This window comes from Amaranthus tricolor, chromosome 15 (assembly GCF_026212465.1).
Source record: "Amaranthus tricolor cultivar Red isolate AtriRed21 chromosome 15, ASM2621246v1, whole genome shotgun sequence".
Classification (NCBI taxonomy): domain Eukaryota; kingdom Viridiplantae; phylum Streptophyta; class Magnoliopsida; order Caryophyllales; family Amaranthaceae; genus Amaranthus; species Amaranthus tricolor.
In genome coordinates this window covers 17,394,094-17,405,525 of record NC_080061.1, presented here as the reverse complement: position 1 = coordinate 17,405,525, position 11,432 = coordinate 17,394,094, and the positions used below count along the sequence as shown (strand labels likewise).

Below are 11,432 nucleotides of genomic sequence, written 5' to 3'. Positions count from 1 at the left end.
CTATCCCAAGGCGCTCATTAATAGTCGAAAGTGGGAGTTATTCCCATCTGATAAAGTATTAGATTATGATTAACTGGCGTGACTCAACTGGATTATGTCTGGTTGATTTAGTAGTCCCCTAGCTGAGATCCGACGGGATCACCGTAAGGGGGGTATGAGAATGCTTTTGTCATTGGGCGCCGGATGGTCGATACCGCCCCTTGACCGAGGTGTTACCATGCGGCCTTACAAACCCCAGTATGGTGGCCTCTTCATTGGTTTAGTACCCCAGTGTGTTAGTTTTCCCGAAAGTAGGACTCGAGAGGTCAGCTGGAGGGGGCATGAGCTCATACTTTGCCATGGGCGCCGGAGGGCCGATAACGCCCTTGGCCGTGTCACTATGCCAGGAAGTAGAGAAAAGATCCACTGATAGAAAGTTATTCAGTGATAGAAATTTTATTCATTGATCGAAAGTTATTTAATGATAGAAGGTTCATTCATTGATAGAAAGCTTACACATTGATAAAACGTTTACTCATTGATAGAATAGTTTATGCTAGTGAGAAGTGTGCCTAAGTTAAGTTACCTCAAGGGTATTACAGACTATGATCACACTTACCTTAAGATAGACAAGCTCTATAAGATCATTTGTTAGGTATTCTGTTAACGCCTTGGTTGAGTTGATACTATGCGTGGTTTACAAGAGTTTATGTTTTGAGAAGAGGAGTGTGAAGATCTACATTCTACCCAAGAATACATGGTTCGGGTTGGAAAGAACATAATGAGATTAAGAAGTATAAGTGGCCGATAAACGGTTACTATCTATGCTTGTGTCTTATGAAATCATCTTATGTTGTTTTATAATATAATGTTATCTAGTAGTTGGCCTTATTATATTTGATGCTAGTTACTAACGTGTACATGTTTGTGTTTATGTTGATTATTAATGACTTTCTATGATGGTTCTGCTATGACACATTGGCCTTTGGTCTAATGTGGAGCAGTAGGAGGATCATAGACAGGCATAGCAGGTATTGGAGTTTCTTTTGTATTGCCTTGCATTGAAGGAGAGTGATTAGGGCGAAGCATAACCTATATCATATCGTTATCTATCGATTTTGTAGCTCTTGTTATCTTTTGTAAACTTGGGTTGTATATGTTTTGTTATGAGGCCTTGTGTCCTCCCTTGTATATTTGTATTTTTGCTGCGTAGTTTATAACTTCGTATGGTTTTAAAGAGTTAAGTCATCATAAAACGCAAGCGTTGACACTGGAACCACGATCCATGCTTGACATGTTGATTTGAGAAGTCCGCGACGAATCATTCCGCCGTGGTGTGGGATTTTAAAGGCAATGATGTCTTAGACTAGTTTAATGTTTTTATTATGCTAATTGCTCTACCATATGTTCGATTTTTAGAAGATATGGTGCCGAAATCTCCACTCACCCACCTTTCTAATTAATCTTTAGCGTTTATTTTAAATTTTCCCCTTTTCTTTTTATGTAACACCCGAATTTCCTCACTTCCTTCACGATTTTTGGTTTCGTTCAAGGGGTTGGAAATTGAGGGGTGTTACAATGTCCTTCAATAGTATAACCGTAAGTGTACGACGTAGCTTAGTACGAAGGCAAGTACAGGTCGAATCCACAGGGAGTGGGGGTTAAGTCATTAGTTTCTCGATCGATTAATGTGTTCAAAAACGTATAATATGATGTTTGGTGATAGAAATAACTAAAGCAAGTGATAAAAAAACATTTAACAAAAACTAAACATAAAAGTAAATAAGGATACAATGCACCAAAAGCAAGGATAATGTGATCAAATAAACTAAAGAGGCATAGGCTAGGCTTTCTTTCCAAAGTAGTATTTACTAAATCTCAATCTAAGGTCATGGATGTTTTGTTATGGGGAAGAATGTATCGTAAATACTAATATTCTCTCTCGAGCAACAAAAGCTTCCTAAAACGTACTCAACTACCTATTCTCATGAAGCTCAGCACAATTTAAGACATGAAGTACACATTCAACATTTCCAATCAAAGCATCTACCTATTCTCATGGAGATGACTTAAATTTTAAGCATAGATTATCGTTGAAAATCGACTCTTGCTCTAATATCAACGACACTACAATAATGATAGCAAAATCCATCTTAAACCATAAACAACACAACCAAGCCAAAGAATGAGAAAGCAATTTAGACTATATACATAATGATAATGACTAGCCTAAGCAAAAATAAACTACTGATAACCGGTTTCTAGCACGTCGTTAATACTAAAAGCCTAGTTATACAAACAATATTTATAATCACCCTAATACTACTACAGCGAGTGTCATGGTTAGTCGGGGGTCGAACCACAAGGACAAGGGATGTTAGGCTAAAGACTTGGTGTGGGAAGGTTATATGGAAGGTTGGTTGGTGGGTGAACTAAACTAATGACTAAAATAAAGAGCTAAACTAAACAATGAATGAAAAGCAGGGACTAGAATAGGTCCACCCTAAGACGGTCTATTGGAAATAAAGATAAGCTAGGTCAAGGGAGTTCGAACGATAATAAATCAAGACACTCTAGATATCGAGAGGAAGTTGGTAACCCCAGAAGCCACGCGAACGACCTATAATCGCCCTATGTCTCTCTAGGAGTGGCAGGACAAGATTCGAATCGAATATCTATCAACAATCATCATCAACCTCAACCTTAATCCAAAACATTGAACGCAAGACAAAACCTAGGGTTTCTCTAATCTAAAACCCCTAAAAAAATTTACTCAAACATACTAGAGCCAAGTCAGGCGGAAAACGGTCAATTACTTGGTCCGAAAACAGGCACAGGGCTAAGAAAATATGAGTATGCATAAGGCCACAGATGTACACACCAGAAGCTTGCATGCTAGTTCCACAACTCAAAATTTTTTTATTGAAAACAGAAAAACAAAGCATGAATATGCAATATATATAGTATGTCATGAATGCAAGGTGAACATGTAAAATTTATACAAAATAATACATGCCATGCACTAACCTAGACCTAAATGATACTAAATGCACAAACAAACGGGTAATAGTGACAATAATGTTGACCAATTCTCCCCCAAGCCAAGCCTTTGCTAGTCTCTAGCAAAGAAGGAGAGAGAAGATAAAGATGAATCGTCTAAAACCATGGTCAACAAGATTGTCACAATACCCAACACAAACACATACTAGTCAATAATAAAGAGGGAAGATGGTCATACCTAGGCTAGGAGGGCTCTCACTCCTAGCACTACCATGACCACCATCAAAGTGGTCTAAGAACTCTCCGCTCCTCGAAAGAAGTGGAGGCAAGAAGCGCAAGGCTAAAGCGATTGCTTCCCCCAAGCTAGGGTGAAGCTATATTCTTCATTTTTGATGCATTGCTCTTTCGAGCCTTCTATCTCCTTTTTCTCACCCTCGCGGGACCGTTAGCATTGACCCTCTCAGCATCATCGAATCAAACACAAGCAAACCTTGTGGAGGGTAAATTATAATGGTCGTTTAGATCTGCATGTACTAACAAACAACATCACAAACCAAATGTGAGCGTTGACTAGCAAATGCAATGCAATGAAAGAGAACAAAAAATGAAACAAAAACCAATCTTTACAATTGGGTTGCCTCCCAACAAGCGCTTCTTTAAGGTCTTTAGCTAAACCTGACTCACTATATAGTGAGTCAAACTCCAGAGGAGTTTATCAAACTCACTCCCCAAAACAACAGAAGTTGGGGAGTGGAAGAGGGAGAGAAGAAAGAAGAAAAGAAGAAACAGAACAAAGATCGACTTTTCATAACGAGATGAAAACCCGAAGGAAGAGCGAAGAAAGAGAGAGGGGAGGAAAGCAAGAGGGAAGGGATCACAAGCATCAAGTTGAGCATGATGGAGGGCGATGGGAGGCATCTCACAATGACTAAGAGGTGTAGGGTAAGACTCAACAGAAGGCACACTATGGGTATGCAATTGAGACTCCTCAATCGAGGGCATATCTACCTCTAAGTCATTGGGTTCACTAGCTAGATGATCATGCACATATGTGAGGGATTCATCATGGTGAAGCGCACAAGGAACCTCAACAAGAACCTTACCGGTAGGTGGTGCATAAACACAAGGAACGGGAGAGTCATGATTTAGGTGTGTGGGGAATGTAAACTCCTCCCAATTGTACATATCATCATAAAACTCATCCATAAGTTGATCATAAGAGATGGAGGGTAGTAAGCAGCAGAGCAAGGGGAGTCTAGGTCATGGTCTAACGCCATGGGCATAAGGTGGTCATGGGTTTCTAGTCTCTCCTCAAAAGCCCTTATCAATTGGTTAACACTCCACGTTTTCTCCAACTCATCCCCCATTGGTGTATGCTAGTGGAAACTTAAGGGGAGGGAAACCGGGATATTCTTTCTTAATGTCGTCCTTGGCCAACCATCTAAAGACATTTAGACACAGAATCAGGGTTTGGTCGAGGAGTGCACTTGAATAAACATCATCCACTAATTCCCTAGTCTCACTATTCAAACCCTTATAAAGGTCAAGCCATTGTTCAACATTATGCTCATGAGGGAGAGAATCCCTATATCTAACAAAGAATCTCCAAAAAGATTTATGCTCGTATTGATGCAAGGGATATAAAATCATGAAGAAAAACAAAAACTTCAAAAATAAAAGCTATTCACAAAGCACACCAAAACTAAAATCTAAACAAACGCCTTGTCCCCGGCAAGGGCGCCATTTTGATAACCGGTTTCTAGCGCGTCGTTAATACTAAAAGCCTAGTTATACAAACAATATTTATAATCACCCTAAAACTACTACTGCGAGTATAATAGTAAGTCGGGGGTCGAACCACAAGGACAAGGGATGTTAGGCTAAAGTCTTGGTGTGGGAAGGTTATATGGAAGGTTGGTTGGTGGGTGAACTAAACTAATGACTAGAATAAAGAGCTAAACTAAACAATGAATGAAAAGCGGGGACTAGAAAAGGTCCACCCTAAGACGCTCTATTGGAAATAAAGATAAGCTAGGTCAAGGGAGTTCGAACGATAATCAATCAAGACACTCTAGATATCGAGAGGAAGTTGGTAACCCTAGAAGCCACGCGAACGACCTATAATCGCCCTATGTCTCTCTAGGAGTGGCAGGACAAGATTCGAATCGAATATCTATCAACAATGATCATCAACCTCAACCCTAATCCTAAACATTGAACGCAATACCAAACCTAGGGTTTCTCCAATCTAAAACCCCTAAAAAATCTACTTAAACATACTTTAGCCAAAAGCAATAAACATGGGAAACATTAAATCTATTCTAGAAAACATTAGAAGAATTGAAAGACAATAAAACAATAAATATACACTATGAAAGCATTAAAGAAAGAAAGACTTTAAAGCATTTAAGAAATAAACTTACATAAATGGAGAAGCTTGAATGTAGAGAAAGCATACATGAAGAACATTAAATCTAATCTAGGGTTTAAAGCTAAGAAAACAAATAAATATTTGATGTTCTAAAGTGAGGCACAAGAGCTCTCACAATAGGCATCCTCCTCATTTTACAAAAATGAGGGGTATTTATAATCTAAGGAACAAAAGGGGTAAAAAAAAAACTCTAAAAGCCCTCGAGAATAAACTTGCAAAGAAGAGAATTTCGCGAAACCGTAGGTCATTCGCCCGAATTGCTAGGACGATTCGACCGAATGAGCATACATTCGATCGAACGGTAAGTCATTCGGTAAAAGCACTAATCTTTCAATGTTTTAGGCTTCTCAACTAAATTCGGCTTGTCTTGTATTCATTCGACCGAATGGATTTGCCTTTATCCATATCAGCATTTCATTCGCCCAAAACAAAACAGCATTTCCAAGAAAATTTTGCCCCCTGCCTCACTTAATTATCAAATGTGCCTAATTCTTTTTACTTAATGTTGCTTTCCTAACTCATGTAATTTACAAGGTGCTGCCAAACTTTTCTTTAAATTTCTTTATATATATATATATATATATATATATATATATATATATATATATATATATATATATATATATATATATATATATATATATATATATATATATATATATATATATATATATATATATATATATATATATATATATATATATATATATATATATATATATATATATATATATATATATGATATAAGCCCCGATCTTTAGTGAGGCCTCTGCGAATGTCTCGAAATGTGCGCCGAAGTCTCGATAACATGAATTGGACCTCGATGTCTTCGAAAACACCTGAAATAACCACGAAACAACCCAAAGACAAGAACAAGGTAAAATCATGCGTAAAGTGTGTAAAATGCATTCTAAAACGCGGGACTCGACACTACAATGAGGAGATAAATGTGCTATAAAAACGAGCACATCAACTACTCACTCATACTCATATTGAAATTGTAAATTGCAAACAATCCAAGAACCATAGATGAATGAATTAAACTAGAGTACTCTAGAAAGATGAATGCAATATAAGTTGAAGAACTACAAGCATCACTATATGAAACGTAAAGCAATCAATCAAAGATAACTAAGTGACATGAATTGAAAACAATATAAGCAAAATATAGAATTTACTCTTTTGGGTTCAATATAAGGATGAACAAGATGATTGTTGATGATTCAAAATAATACCTTCCAATAGCTTCAATAATAATACATCAATGGATGAAGAATCCAAATTGCAAAATACTACAATAGAGGATTGAAATTAAGATTGTAATTGGAATTTGAAAGTTCTTAATTGAATTGAAGGAGAAATTATGTTAAACACTAAGTTCTAATTGAAATGAAAGATAAACTAAGTTTTACTCAAAATGAAGGGTGAAACTGAATTGCTTGAGCTCCATCTTCCTCTTTTCTATTTATAGTCTTCACAAAACAAGTGGGGTTGGTGGTATCATGATTTCTCCACCACCCCTGGGTTGTAGGAAGGAGGTGCCACCCCAAATTAATAGGGTAGGGTGGCTAAGAAGTCCTGGCAATAGTAGTCAAAAGAAATATAAATGATTGGACCTTGAATGATATTTAAATAGATCGTAAAAGCTGCTACCGCCCATCTCGCTCGACCCGAGCCAGCCCGATTGATCTGGTCGAGCAACCATCAGGTACTACATTAGAAGTTTCAAAATTTAAAAAGAATTTGAAAACAGCTCCGCTCGATCCGAGCCATATCGCTTGACCTGGTCGAGCAGATGCCTTATACCTCTGGATTGCAGCCTGCTAATTAACACAAGTCACTAGAAGTGTAACTACACCTCGCTCGACCCAAGCCACTCTGCTCGACCTGGTCGAGCGACCTTCAGGAGGGCTTTATCCAGCTTTTGATCTTAAGTATAGGTGTAGGGCTGCTCGAGCTAGCTTGGCTCAAGCCAGTTTGATCGAGTGGCTAAAACTAGGCTTCTTTGGCTCTCGTTTTGGCTTGCTTTCTTGACTTGGCTCATCGAGGCCTTACTCCCTTGAGCTTTCGGAGTTGGGTGAGCAGCGTATGCATCAAAAGTGCTTGATTTGTGTTCGTTTTGATGAGTTTACCTGAAATATGCAACAAAACAACAAAATGCCAAACCAAGCGTAAAATCCTAAATAAAACAAGCATAGTTGTATCAAATTCCAACATGATCCAACTAAACAATGGGGATAAAATATGAAAAAAATACAGCTAACACTCTCACAAGGGTTCCACATTGGCCAACAATTCTGGTATGCACTAACTTGCAATATTGTCTTGGAAAACGGAGTTTGGAGTTTGAAGTGAATTCCTTGACGCTTGCCATGATCATAGTAAATATTACAATAAATTATTACAAATCAAAATGCGGAAAATAAACTACAAATACAAGATGATGTTTGTAGTGTCTCCTTTGTGTATGGCAACGGACTCCTTGCTTGAATGAACCACGAATTGAACAACACCGTAGACAAGATATGTTTGCAACGATAAACGTCACTTGGAAATCTTGATATAGATTGAAGGCGAGTAAAAGCTTTCCAATTGTGATATTTCCCCCACAAAGGTACTTGGGTTATGAGAATGAAAATTCACAATGAGATACAATCAATCACATCAACCGATTAGTACAAACCAGTTGAATTAAATGATTATGTGTTTATGTAGAAATTAAAACCAGAAAAACAATAAAAGAGTTAATTACTCTCTTTTATGTTTCAAGAGATTGATAGAAAGATGAGACATAAATTCTATTCAAAGATATAAATGATTTCCATACACGCACTCTTGCATATAGAGTTGAAGTGACAAGGATTCATCCAAAACCATACAACACAATACTTCATGAAACAAAGTTTTAACTCACAAACAGATGTTCTGTTTCAAGGTGCTCGAACGAGCGTAATATGTGCTTTATAACTTTGTTACTGTCAAGGAGTTTGTAGAAGCCTTTCAATCATTTCATGTGGGCCGAAAACTTGTCAATGAGCTTTCCGTTCCTTTTGAAAAATTGAAAGCCATCCTGCTGCTTTAACGACACAGACTTATGGACTTAGTAAGAAAGATTTGCTTAAAGCATGCATGTCTAGAGAAGCATTATTAATGCAACGAAACTCATTCGTCTATGTATTCAAGGCGGTTCAAGTGAGTATCTAACATCTAGACATTCATTGAGAATATCTTTTTCTTGTACTGGGATTTAAACCCTAATTTTTCCGCTTGTGTTTGCAGCTCATGATAACGGTAATTATCTTTGCTACAGTGTTTTTGAGAACTCATATGCATAAGAGAGATATAGCTGATGGAAATCTTTATATTGGTGCTCTCTTCTTCGCTAAAATTGTTGGAAATATAGGCCTATTCAAGGTCTACTTAAAAATCGTCTTATGGCTACAATCATCAATAGATATTAATAAAATAATATGTATAACATTTGTATATGAGAAATGTGTTTAGAGTTGTGTTTAGCATGTTTTTGATAAGGTAATATATGTCGTGATACGAACTTGTTGCATTAAGAAAGTTATTTCCCGACTATCCCAAGTGTAAATAGAGATGACTTTCCCAAGGTTAACACACCCACCAAAAGCAATGTACACTCACTACTTGAGGTGTAGAGAAAATACCACTCTTGCACAAGTGAATAGAAAAAGAGATGAGAAATTGAGAATTGTGTGTTTTGCAAATGAAAGAAAGATCATCTATTTATAAGGATTTTCTAATAACTCTTTTTCAACCTTCATAAAATATGGTCAAAGAATATAAAGTTATTTTATGAAGATTAATTCACACCATGAATGAAAGAAGAGTTGTTGGAGAAATTAAATAGCTCCATGAATGAAAAAAGAGTTGGAGAAGGCTTTAAATCGCCTATAATCCCCCACAAATGCCATTTAAGAGAAAAACTTGTGCAAGAGAAAGCTTTGGCACATAGCAACTAAGTGGAATAAACGTTGAACTTCTTGTTTAGTGAAAGTAGGAAACAATTTACAAGCCCTTGTGAGTGAACTAAGTCTTGAACTCCAAGAACTCTTGATCAAATAAGTGAACTAGGTCTTGAACTTATAAGATTTCAATTGAGACCCTCAAACCACACGCCTTGCCTAGAGAGGTACTAACTCCGCTTAAGTTATATGGTGCATTTTTATTGCTTATGCACCTACCTTGATTTCCATGAGCGCTCTAGTGGAATACTTGTAACAACTCGACTTACCATTGACTGAGTAAACAGGGTCATCACAGGGTTTACTTCCCATGAAAACTCAAATCTCAATTCCAACACTTGTGCAAACGAGTCTTTAGTTCTAAAACAAAACTAAATCAACTAATTCTCAATCCAAACATCTATCTAACTCATAAAGTAATCATAAAAGTCTCTATAAAAGTCCAACATAACCAATACAGTCTAAACTAATATACAATTACCAAAGCTTGATACAAAACTACAAAATTCTAACGTGTTCAGCTCATTATAACATCCTTGGAAACTCTAATCAACTCCGCTAATACATCATTCTCGACTGATTTTGATCTGTAAACAAACTAAAAGTTGGAAGCAACAGAGAGTCAGATTAAACTGAATGAGAAGTAACAATCCAAATCAACAAAACACAGTAATTTCCAAACAAAGGTTTAAAAGCAATATCAATTTCCTAGATCTATGTACGCACAGGGAGTCTAGTTTAAGAGGTGCCCCATAGCTCTAAGGCTATGTCGCTCTCAGGTGAAGCTAGTCAATATCTGAATGGCAACTCGCCTCAAAAACAAGGAGTAAGGAACAATGTTCCTCAACTCCTTCAATGATTAGCTCGCAAGCCCAATATCATAATATCAACATAAGCAGTCACAACAACATTTGTCTCAACAATTTTCAATTTCAAAAGAGATATAGTAAAAAGTTTATTTTCAATAATGTAGTCTGGCCAGACCCTTTACTACTCACCAAAAACGCTTCAAGAAGCTAAGTCTGGTTCTCCGTGATCATTAGAAGAGTTCCTCGATGATGTCGCCTCCTGAAGCATAACAAATATAACATCACAACGAAGCAGACGATACTACAATCTAGACTCATATAACTCATTACATCTCTTCCTATGACAGCATCTTAGTTCAAGCTTCTATTCTAGTATATATAATCATAAAAGAATTGTGCATGTTCGAACTCAAACCACAATAGACCATCAAGGCGACATAGTCATGCTCTAAAATTCATGCACAATAATTTATCAACTCATGAAAATGGTACATGCTCTAAAATTCATGCACAATAATTTATCAACTCATGAAAATGGTACTTTAATCTATATAATTAGTATTTTCAAAAATCATTGTAAATTTACCCAATTAGTAAATAATACAAATTACAACCCCCACATACACAACATATAAGACATCTCATAAGTTAAAGTTCACTCATAAGTCATAAAAATCACACCACTTAGTCAATTTATAACTATCTTCCAAGAAGAACAATTTTCTTAACATTCCACTAAACATATGGAGTTTTGACACTTGTTAGGAGAAATAAATCAACATTTATGTCAAAAAATAATCATGCAATTTTAATGAGACTCTACTACTCATATTCATGATCATATATATGAAAAATTACCCTGAATAATACGAACTTTCAATGATTTTCCTACAATAATACGAACTTTCAATTAACCATGAATAATACGAGCTTTGATACATATTTCCCGCTGGCATACCTGACCGGTTCTTTACCTGGAGAAACGGTAAATTTCCCATTTCTTCATCATTTTAATGGGTATTTAGACAGCTTTTTTTTCAGTAGCCTCTTCTTCATCTTTTGCTCACTTCGCTCTTCCAATTTAATTACTTCTTCTTTAACCTGAGAACTCGTTTTTGAACTATTGGTACTTGAAATTATTCGGATACATTTTAGTCGTTTCGATACAAAATTGATTTGGTTACCTTTATCTGAATTGTTCAGAGTTTATTAACCTTATTC

The 11,432-nt window shown here is 36.5% G+C and overlaps 1 pseudogene; it reads left to right on the top strand.

Annotated features, from left to right (window-relative positions):
- Nucleotides 1-7,641: 7,641 nt before the first annotated feature.
- Nucleotides 7,642-11,432, top strand: part of LOC130801104 (pleiotropic drug resistance protein 1-like) — a 25,243-nt pseudogene continuing 21,452 nt past the window's right edge.